Below are 12,040 nucleotides of genomic sequence, written 5' to 3' on the forward strand. Positions count from 1 at the left end.
ATATTTTCTTGAATCAACGTACATAGAAATGCAATTTTTACTAGACGTAATGCCTTAGAACATATTATTTGTGATTACAATACATTTTTCAAACTTTTTCAGTTAAAGATGAGTTTATCTAGTTTACAATTTAGTCTCAGAAATCAACTTCCGACTTATAACGAAGAGTGTAAACTTATTTGAGTTAACGTATAAAAAATTCAACATTTTTATGAACTCTTTATTTTTGTCTTGGATTTTTCAATTTGATTCAAATAGATGAAATTTGTTAGGATTTGGATTAGTTCTGGCTGGTCTTTCATCCTTCTTATATTGTGAAATTTTACTTCCTTAATATTTTCTTGAATCAACATACACAGAAATGCAATTTTTACTAGACATAATGGCTTAGAACATATTAATTGTGATAAAAATACATTTTTCAAACTTTTTCTGTTAAAGATGAGTTTATCTTGTTTACAATTTAGTCTCAGAAATCAACTTCCGACTTATAACAAATAGTGTAGACTTATTTGAGTTAACGTATAAAAAATTCTACATTTTTATGAACTCTTTATTTTTATATTGGCTTTGTCTTTCAATTTGATTCAAATAGATGAAATTTGTTACAATTTGGATTAGTTCTGGCTGGTCCTTCATCCTTCTTCTATTGTTAAATTTGACTTCCTTCATATTTTCTTGAGTCAACGTACATAGAAATGCAATTTTTACTAGACGTAATTCCTTAGAACATATTATTTGTGATTACAATACATTTTTCAAACTTTTTATCTTAAAGATGAGTTTATCTAGTTTACAATTTAGTCTCAGAAATCAATTTCAGATGTATAACGAAGTGTGTAGACTTTTTTGAGTTAACGTACATAAAATTCAACATTTTTATAAACTCTTTCTTTTTGTGTTGGCTTTGTCTTTCTATTTGATTCAAGATAGATGAAATTTGTTAGGATTTGGATTAGTTCTACTTGGTCTTTCATCCTTCTTCTATTGTGAAATTTGACTTCCTTCATATTTTCTTGAATCAACGTACATAGAAATGCAATTTTTACTAGACGTACTGCCTTAGAACATATTAATTGTGATTAAAATACATTTTTCAAAAAATTTCTGTTAAAGATGAGTTTATCTAGTTTACAATTTAGTCTCAGAAATCAACTTCCGACTTATAACGAAGAGTGTAGGTTTTTCTTGAGTTAACGTATAAAAAATTCAACATTTTTATGAAATCTTTATTTTTGTATTGGCTTTGTCTTTCAATTTGATTCAAATAGATGAAATTTGTAAGAATTTGGATTAGTTCTGGCTGGTCTTTCATCCTTCTACTATTGTGAATTTTACTTCCTTCATATTTTCTTGAATCAACGTACATAGAAATGCAATTTTTACTAGACGTAATGCCTTAGAAAATATTATTTGTGATTACAATACATTTTTCAAACTTTTTCTGTTAAAGATGAGTTTATCTAGTTTACAATTTAGTCTCAGAAATCAGTTTCAGACGTATAACGAAGTGTGTAGACTTTTTGAGTTAACATATATAAAATTCAACATTTTTATGAACTCTTTCTTTTTGTGTTGATTATGTCTTTCTATTTGATTCAAGATCGATGAAATTTGTTAGGATTTGGATTAGTTCTGCTTGGTCTTTCGTCCTTCTTCTATAGTGAAATTTGACATCCTTCATATATTCTTGAATCAACGTACATAGAAATGCAAGTTTTACTAGACGTACTGCCTTAGAACATATTAATGGTGATTACAATACATTTATCAAACTTTTATGTTAAAGATGAGTTTATCTAGTTTACAATTTAGTTTCAGAAATCAATTTCAGACTTATAACGAAGTGTGTAAACTTTTTTGAGTTAGCGTATATAAAACTCAACATTTTTATGAACTCTTTCTTTTTGTGTTGGCTTTGTCTTTCTATTTTATTCAAGATAGATGAAATATGTTAGGATTTGGATTAGTTCTTCTTGGTCTTTCATCCTTCTTCTATTGTGAAATTTGATTTCCTTCATATATTCTTGAATCAACGTACATAGAAATGCAATTTTTACTAGTCGTACTGCCTTAGAACATATTAATTGTGATAACAATACATTTTTCAAACTTTTTATGTTAAAGATGAGTTTATCTAGTTTACAATTTAGTTTCAGCAATCATCTTCCGACTTATAACGAAGAGTGTAGACTTTTTTGAGTTAACGTATAAAAAATCTAACATTTTTATGAACTCTTTATTTTTGTATTGGCTTTGTCTTTCAGTTTGATTCAAATAGATGAAATTTGATGGAATTTGGATTAGTTCTGCCTGGGGTTTTATCCTTCTTCTATTATGAAATTTGACTTCCGTCATATTTTCTTGAATCAACGTACATAGAAATGCAATTTTTACTAGACGTAATGCTTTAGAACATATTATTTGTGATTACAATACATTTTTCAAACTTTTTCTGTTAAAGATGAATTTATCTAGTTTACAATTTAGTCTCAGAAATCAATTTCAGATGTATAACGAAGAGTGTAGACTTTTTTGAGTTAACGTACATAAAATTCAACATTTTTATGAACTCTTTCTTTTTGTGTTGGCTTTGTATTTCTATTTGATTCAAGATGGATGAAATTTGTTAGGATTTGCATTAGTTCTTCTTGGTCTTTCATCCTTCTTCTATTTTGAAATTTGACTTCCTTCATATTTTCTTGAATCAACGTACATAGAAATGCAATTTTTACTAGACGTACTACCTTAGAACATATTAATTGTGATTACAATACATTTTTCAAAAAAATTCTGTTAAAGATGAGTTTATCTAGTTTACAAATTAGTCTCAGAAATCAACTTCCGACTTATAACGAAGAGTGTAGACTTTTTTGAGTTAACAGATAAAAAATTCAATATTTTTATGAAATCTTTATTTTTGTATTGGCTTTGTCTTTCAATTTGATTCAAATAGATGAAATTTGTAAGAATTTGGATTAGTTCTGGCTGGTCTTTCATCCTTCTTCTATTGTGAAATTTGACTTCCTTCATATTTTCTTGAATCAACGTACATAGAAATGCAATTTTTACTAGACATAATGCCTTAGAACATATTATTTGTGATTACAATATATTTTTCAAACTTTTTCTGTTAAAGATGAGTTTATCTAGTTTACAATTTAGTCTCAGAAATCAATTTCAGACGTATAACGAAGTGTGTATACTTTTTGAGTTAACATATATAAAATTCAACATTTTTATGAACTCTTTCTTTTTGTGTTGGTTTTGTCTTACTATTTGATTCAAGATCGATGAAATTCGTTAGGATTCTGATTAGTTCTGCTTGGTCTTTCGTCCTTCTTCTATAGTGAAATTTGACATCCTTCATATATTCTTGAATCAACGTACATAGAAATGCAATTTTTACTAGACGTACTGCCTTAGAATTAGAACATATTAATTATGATTACAATACATTTTTCAAACTTTTTCTGGTAAAGATGAGTTTATCCAGTTTACAATTTAGTTTCAGAAATCAATTTCAGACTTATAACGAAGTGTGTAGACTTTTTTGACTTAGCGTATATAAAACTCAACATTTTTATGAGCTCTTTCTTTTTGTGTTGGCTTTGTCTTTCTATTTGATTCAAGATAGATGAAATTTGTTAGGATTTGGATTAGTTCTTCTTGGTCTTTCATCCTTCTTCTGTTGTGAAATTCGACTTCCTTCATATTTTCTTGAATCAACGTACATAGAAATGCAATTTTTACTAGACGTATTGCCTTAGAACATATTAATTTTAATTACAATACATTTTCAAACTTTTTTTGTTAAAAATGAGTTTATCTAGTTTACAATTTAGTCTCAGAATTCAATTTCCGACTTATAACGAAGTGTGTAGACTTTTTGAGTTAACGTATATAAAATTCAACATTTTTATGAATACTTTCTTTTTGTGTTGGCTTTATATTTCTATTTGATTCAAGATAGATAAAATTTGTTAGGATTTGGATTAGTTATGCTTGGTCTTTCGTCATTCTTCTATAGTGAAATTTTCCTTCATATATTCTTGAATCAAAGTACACAGAAATGCAATTTTTGCTAGACGTACTGCCTTAAAACATATTAATTGTAATTACAATACATTTTTCAAACTTTTTCTGTTAAAGATGAGTTTATCCAGTTTACAATTTAGTTTCAGAAATCAATTTCAGACTTATAACGAAGTATGTAGACTTTTTTGAGTTAGCGTATATAAAACTAAATATTTTTATGAACTCTTTCTTTTTGTGTTGGCTTTGTCTTTCTATTTGATTCAACATAGATGAAATTTGTTAGGATTTGGATTAGTTCTTCTTGGTCTTTCATCCTTCTTCTATTGTGAAATTTGACTTCCTTCATATATTCTTGAATCAACGTACATAGAAATGCAATTTTTACTAGACGTACTTCCTTAGAACATATTAATTGTGATAACAATACATTTTTCAAACTTTTTCTGTAAAAGATGAGTTTATCCAGTTTACAATTTAGTTTCAGATATCAATTTCAGACTTATAACGAAGTGTGTAGACTTTTTGAGTTAACGTATATAAAATTCAACATTTTTATGAATACATTCTTTTTGTGTTGGCTTTATCTTTCTATTTGATTCAAGATAGATGAAATTTGTTAGGATTTGGATTAGTTCTGCTTGGTCTTTCGTCATTCTTCTATAGTGAAATTTGACTTCCTTCATATATTCTTGAATCAACGTACATAGAAATGCAATTTTTACTAGACGTACTGCCTTAGAACATATTAATTGTGATTACAATACATTTTTCAAACTTTTTCAGTTAAAGATGTGTTTATCTAGTTTACAATTTAGTCTCAGAAATCAACTTCCGATTTATAACGAAGAGTCTAGACTTTTTTGAGTTAACATATAAAAAATTCAACATTTTTATTAACTCTTTATTTTTTTCTTGGCTTTGTCTTTCAATTTGATTCAAATAGATGAAATTTGTTAGAATTTGGATTAGTTTTGGCTGGTCTTTCATCCTTCTTATATTGTGAAATTTTACTTCCTTCATATTTTCTTGAATCAACGTACACAGAAATGCAATTTTTACTAGACGTAATGGCTTAAAACATATTAATTGTGATAACAATACATTTTTCAAACTTTTTCTGTTGAAGATGAGTTTATCTTGTTTACAATTTAGTCTCAGAAATCAACTTCCGACTTATAACAAAGAGTGTAGACTTATTTGAGTTAACGTATAAAAAATTCTACAATTTTATGAACTCTTTATTTTTATATTGGCTTTGTCTTTCAATTTGATTCAAATAGATGAAATTTGTTACAATTTGGATTTATTCTTTCTGGTCTTTCATCCTTCTTCTATTGTGAAATTTGGCTTCCTTCATATTTTCTTGAATTAACGTACATAGAAATGCAATTTTTACTAGAAGTAATTCCTTGGAACATATAATTTGTGATTAAAATACATTTTTCAAACTTTTTCTGTTAAAGATGAGTTTATCTAGTTTACAATTTAGTCTTAGAAATCAATTTCCGACTTATACCGAAGTTTGTAGACTTTTTTGAGTTAACGTATAAAATTCAACATTTTTATGAACTCTTTCTTTTTGTGTTGGCTTTGTCTTTCCATTTGATTCAAGATAGATGAATTTTGTTAGGATTTGTATTAGTTCTGCTTGGCCTTTCATCATTCTTCTATTGTGAAATTTGACTTCCTTCATATATTCTTGAATCAACGTACATAGAAATGCAATTTTTACTAGACGTAATGCTTTAGAACATATTAATTGTAATTACAATACATTTTTCAAACTTTTTCTGTTAAAGATGAGTTTATCTAGTTTACAATTTAGTCTCAGAAATCAATTTCCGACTTATACCGAAGTTTGTAGACTTTTTTGAGTTAACGTATATAAAATTCAACATTTTATGAACTCTTTATTTTTGTGTTGGCTTTGTCTTTCTACTTGATTCAATATAGATGAAATTTGTTAGGATTTGGATTAGTTCTACTTGGTCTTTCATCCTTCTTCTATTGTGAAATTTGACTTCCTTTATATATTCTTGAATCAACGTACATAGAAATGCAATTTTTACTAGACGTACTGCCTTAGAATATATTAATTGTGATTACAATACATTTTTCAAACTTTTTCTGTTAAAGGAGTTTATCTAGTTTACAATTTAGTCTCAGAAATCAACTTCAGACTTATAACGAAGTGTGTAGACTTTTTTAAGTTACCGTATAAAAAATTCAACATTTTTATGAACTCTTTATTTTTGTATTGGCTTTGTCTTTCAATTTGATTCAAATAGATGAAATTTGTTAGAATTTGGATTAGTTCTTGCTGGTATTTCATCCTTCTTCTATTGTGAAATTTGACTTCCTTCATATTTTCTTGAATCAACGTACATAGAAATGCAATTTTTACTAGACGTAATGCCTTAGAACATATTATTTGTGATTACAATACATTTTTCAAACTTTTTCTGTAAAAGATGAGTTTACTAGTTTACAATTTTGTCTCAGAGGTGAATTTCAGACGTATAACGAAGTGTGTAGACTTTTTGAGTTAACATATATAAAATTCAACATTTTTATGAACACTTTCTTTTTGTGTTGGCTTTGTCTTTCTATTTGATTCAAGATAGAGAATTTTATTAGGATTTGGATTAGTTCTGCTTGGTCTTTCGTACTTCTTCTATTGTGAAATTTGTCTTCCTTTATATATTCTTGAATCAACTTACATAGAAATGTAATTTTTACTGGACGTACTGCCTTAGAACATATTAATTGTGATTACAATACATTTTTCAAACTTTTCTGTTAAAGATGAGTTTATCTAGTTTACAATTTAGTCTCAGAAATCAACTTCCGACTTATAATGAAGAGTGTAGACTTTTTTTGAGTTAACGTATAAAAAATCTAACATTTTTATGAACTCTTTATTTTTGTATTGTCTTTGTCTTTCAATTTGATTCAAATAAATGAATTTGTTGGAATTTGGATTAGTTCTAACTGGGCTTTTATCCTTCTTCTATTGTGAAATTTGACTTCCTTCTTATTTTCTTGAATCACCGTACATAGAAATGCAATTTTTACTAGACGTATTGCCTTAGAACATATTAATTGTAATTACAATACATTTTTCAAACTTTTTCTGTTAAAGATGAGTTTATCTAGTTTACAATTTTGTCTCAGAAATCAATTTCCGACTTATACCGAAGTTTGTAGACTTTTTTGAGTTAGCGTATATAAAATTCAACATTTTATGAACTCTTTCTTTTTGTGTTGGCTTTGTCTTTCTATTTGATTCAATATAGATGAAATTTGTTAGGATTTTGGATTAGTTCTGCTTGGTCTTTCATCCTTCTTCTATTGTGAAATTTGACTTCCTTTATATATTCTTGAATCAACGTACATAGAAATGCAATTTTTACTAGACGTACTTCCTTAGAACATATTAATTGTGATTACAATACATTTTCAAACTTTTTCTGTTAAAGATGAGTGTATCTATGAGAAAGCGGGGGTATAAAAACCACACCCAATATTTCGATTAGCAATCTGTATGGACTAACTCCAATATACTTTCTAGAGAATCAACTAGACAGTCAGACTCAATCTAGAGACAAGTATATCGAGGAGTTAATATTTCTCTCTTGATTTGATTTTACTTAAGCAAATTGAAATCTGCGAGCCTTTATCAAATACAAGGATAATAAACTTGGATGGTACCTAAGACCAATATCTAAGGATCAATCAATTTCCAATCAACAACCAAAGGTTGGATTTCACAATTGATCGATACAAACGCACAACCTGTGATATTTCAATTATATAGAAAAATATAATGCAGAATAGAAATAACACAGACACGAGGAAACCGCAAATGCAGAAAAACCCCGGGACCTAGTCCAGATTGAGCACCACACTGTATTAAGCCGCTACAGACACTAGCCTACTACAAACTAACTTCGGTCTGGACTGTGGTTGAACCCTAATCAATCTCACACTGATTCAAGGTACAGTTGCGCTCCTTACGTCTCTAATCCCAGCAGGATACTACGCACTTGATTCCCTTAGCTGATCTCACCCACAACAAAGAGTTGCTACGACCCAAAGTCGAAGAATTTAGCAAGCAAATCTGTATCACACAGAAAAGTATACAAGGATAGATAAATCTGTCTCCCACAGATAAACCTAACAGTTTTGTTCTGTCTTTTGATAGAAATCAAGGTGAACAAGAACTAAATCATAAATCGGTCTTATATTCCCGAAGAACAACCTAGTCAATCACCTCACAATAATCTAAATCGTATGGTAGTGAAACTAGATATTGCGGAATCACAAACGATGAGACGAAGATGTTTGTGATTTCTTTTTATCATGCCCTATCGGAGATATAATCTCAAGTCAATTATTCAATTGAACTCGTACGATAGAAAATGGCAAGATCAGATCGCTCAACTGCAAGAGAAGTAGTTTCGTCTGGCTTCACAATCCCAATAAAGTCTTTCAGTCGTTAATCGACAGGGTCTCGAGAAGAAACCTATGATTAAAGGAGAATCGACTCTAGCAAACCAACTAGTATCACACAGGAGGTATGGGACTGGATTTGCACAGTTGCTAGACGTCTCCTTATATAGTTTTCAAATCAGGGTTTGCAATCTAGGTTACCTTGGTAACAAAGCATTCAATAATCACCGTTAGATGAAAACCCTAATTTATCCAAGCTAATATCTTTCAACCGTTAGATCGAAACTTAACTTTTCACACACAAATGAAATGTATTCATTTAGGTTTGAGTAACCATACCTAAACGTGTACATTGGTTGGTTCACAAATGGTTGAACAATGGTTATCCATATGAGTGCTTTCATATTAACCGTATTCATCTTTCTCATAAGTAGTTCTTCGTCTTTGTAAGATAATCGCCATGGACTCTGGAGCTCAACTACTCCTAACTATCCTAGACCGAGACTTAGTCATAAGTATGCTAGAAATCAAGACGTATAGTTTTGATCACTAATATATATATATATATTTTTTGCTAGGTCAAATTTGATCACTAATATTGACAAACATGCTTGAGATAGCTACGCATGCGAGTTAGACCGAGCAATGCTCTAACAATGACAAAACTATCAATACATATGGATTACAAAATAAATAAAACTTTTTAGCTTCTCGTCCACATGCTTGATCTCCATGGTGCTTCAACGTTACTTGAAAACTTCGTCTTTTCCAAGTACTCCCATGATTCCATAGATGTTCAATTCAGCATCATAGTTGTTGAAGTTCCGTAGCCATAAAAATGAGAAAACAAAAGTTCTCGATCATTGTTATACAGTGTCATAGTATTATTACACAGCATCAAAGTTCTCATATCACAACTTCGACAACAATACTATGGTTATATGTATCACTCCCCCTTAGTCAATACTTTCGTCTCAACATGAAAACCACCCCCCTACATAATGACCCGTAAAACACGTAAATCATATGTATTTGTAGTGTTAACTACACATTAATTCTCCCCCTTTTGTCAATAAAATTGGCAAAGGTACGAAAACGGGATCCTAATGATATTTCCACGAAGACGCTTCAAGACCAAAGAAAAGTACATATCAACTTGTTTAGATACAATCATAAAGCCGAGGCTAAATGCATTCACCAAGGAGTTTATAAAGATACAAGATAACCCCTAAATTATTCCACAGCCGCACTCCCCACAAAGATATGGAAATTAAGCGCAAGTTCAAAAGAACTCTCCCCCATTTGATGTCATTCCCAAGAGAACAACAAGAGTGACCTTACTTTTACAAGAAAAGAAGGATTTTATTGGACACTAAAAACCAGAAGGAATGATTTTCTATATCCAAAAAACTCAATTAAACTAACCACAAGAGAACCATGATTAATTTAATCGGAATACACAACCAAAATAACCACAAATGAATCTATGATTAATCTGGTTGGAAATGCTCGACATAAGAGAACTTACCGAGCTACGACTAAGTTCACCATAAAAGAAATGATTAACTCAATTGTCTTATGCTCAACTCAAGAAAAACTTATGGAGCATTGCAGTATACACATAAGATATGGATCAAGGAATGATCAATATTGCGGCATATGCAAGGATTCATTCTATTTTCATCATTATTTGCACAATGGCATACAATAGACTCTTGTAAACAAAAGATTTTAACCTATCTTCCATCAATAATTGACATAATAGGCTTAACTTTTGTTTGTCAAAAGTTCATCAATCTTGTATCAATACTTGCAATCGACATATAAAAGAGATAACTTTTGACATCATATTGGACAGTAATAGTTCACGAACGCAAGCACAAATATCCCATAACATATTGCAATATATAAAACCATAAAGATTAATACTACAATCATCATCTTCCAAATCAATTTTTAGAATTTAAATAAATAAACCTAAAAAATAAAGATGAAAACAAAACGATGGGCATAGCTATGTGTACTCACAATAATGGCTATTCCAAACTCTAGTTATTCTTCCTAAGACATAAGAGATAAATTCTCATAACAAGACTTTCTAGACAAAAATAATCTAATCACCAATATAAAGAAGCACAAGAGGCTACTCATCATCTTCATCTTCGGAGATTACGAAGGAGAAACGAACTTTGTCCATGTCTTCTTTAATATCGGGATACTTGGTAGCAATCACAAGTAATTGTTCTTGAACACAACTTACTTTGGTATTCAATTTACAAACACCTTTGTAAATTTGGCGAAGAAGCTTCGTATAAGAATCACTCGAGCCATTAGTTGTGTCACACATTTGCCTCTTACAAGCATATTCCTTCATTCGATTGAAAGTACACAGTCGAACAAGCTTGGGGGTTCCAATGGAGTTCCCAATGGGTTCATTGGAGAAGTTGCGACAAATTCGCTCAATCAAGAATGGATAGCCTAACTTCTTGTCAACGGAAATCATGTCTAACATTTGAAAAATAATGAAACCACAAATGTCAAGACCTTTGGTTTCCATCACAAGGTAATAGACCGATTCCGCAAACTCACGACTTCAACGAGAGTTCTCAACCATGGAAGGACAAAGGTTAGAAATACCCAATTTTCCAAAAGACCTTAAAGGAAAATCTAGTTGATTAGTAGGAAATTTTCCTCCATTCCACACAACACTCTTTCCACACAGCTCTTTTGAAATAGTTTCTTGTGAAGGTCGTTCATCACTTGGTCTAGGAAGGAGAAAATCTCCCAACGGAATTCGGTAATTTTCGAAATCAATTCTCTATTAACTAGAATCCTCACTCTATTAACCATGGTCTTGAATTCCATGTCCTCAGGGACAACATCATAAATGTTGGCATAGAAGATCCTAGTAAGAGTGTCAAAACCTTTACCAAGACCATCAAAGATGTTTCCAAGCTTGAAGTTTTCAAAACAAGTTAAATCATCCTTATGCCCACTTGTCAAATCCAATTTCTTTTCTAAAATAAACCCAGAAGTAGAAATCTTTTCAAATACTTTGCTACATGATTCATCCACAAATCTAATCCTAATAGAATTCTGATCAACAGGAAGATCAATTGATGAGGATGAAGATCCTAGGTTGTATGAAAAACCTTTTGAACCCTTAACATTCTTCATGATTCTAGAAGGAAATAATGGAGTGGGCAAGATATTACTTACTTGACTTTTTATCTTGAAGAATCTCTTCACAATTGTTCTTCAACAAGCTTTAATGGAGAGAAAACATGAACCCTAGAATAGTTCACGTACGCGGACTGTTTGGGGAGGAAGAAGAGTACGCGTACTCCAAACTTCTTTTATACCCACTCATGGGCTTGGACCCGTACACGAACCGTGACCCACTAAAGGTAAGTAGGTTTTTTGAAGGTACATACATTATTAAGGAAAGTACCTACTGAAAAGCTTAAAAAAGGAATTAAATCAAAATCAACCCGTTATTTGCCCCATCTCAAGTCATGTACAAATGGGTTGTAGCTAAACCTCAAATCAG

Source organism: Papaver somniferum, unplaced genomic scaffold (genome assembly GCF_003573695.1).
Source record: "Papaver somniferum cultivar HN1 unplaced genomic scaffold, ASM357369v1 unplaced-scaffold_119, whole genome shotgun sequence".
Lineage (NCBI taxonomy): Eukaryota > Viridiplantae > Streptophyta > Magnoliopsida > Ranunculales > Papaveraceae > Papaver > Papaver somniferum.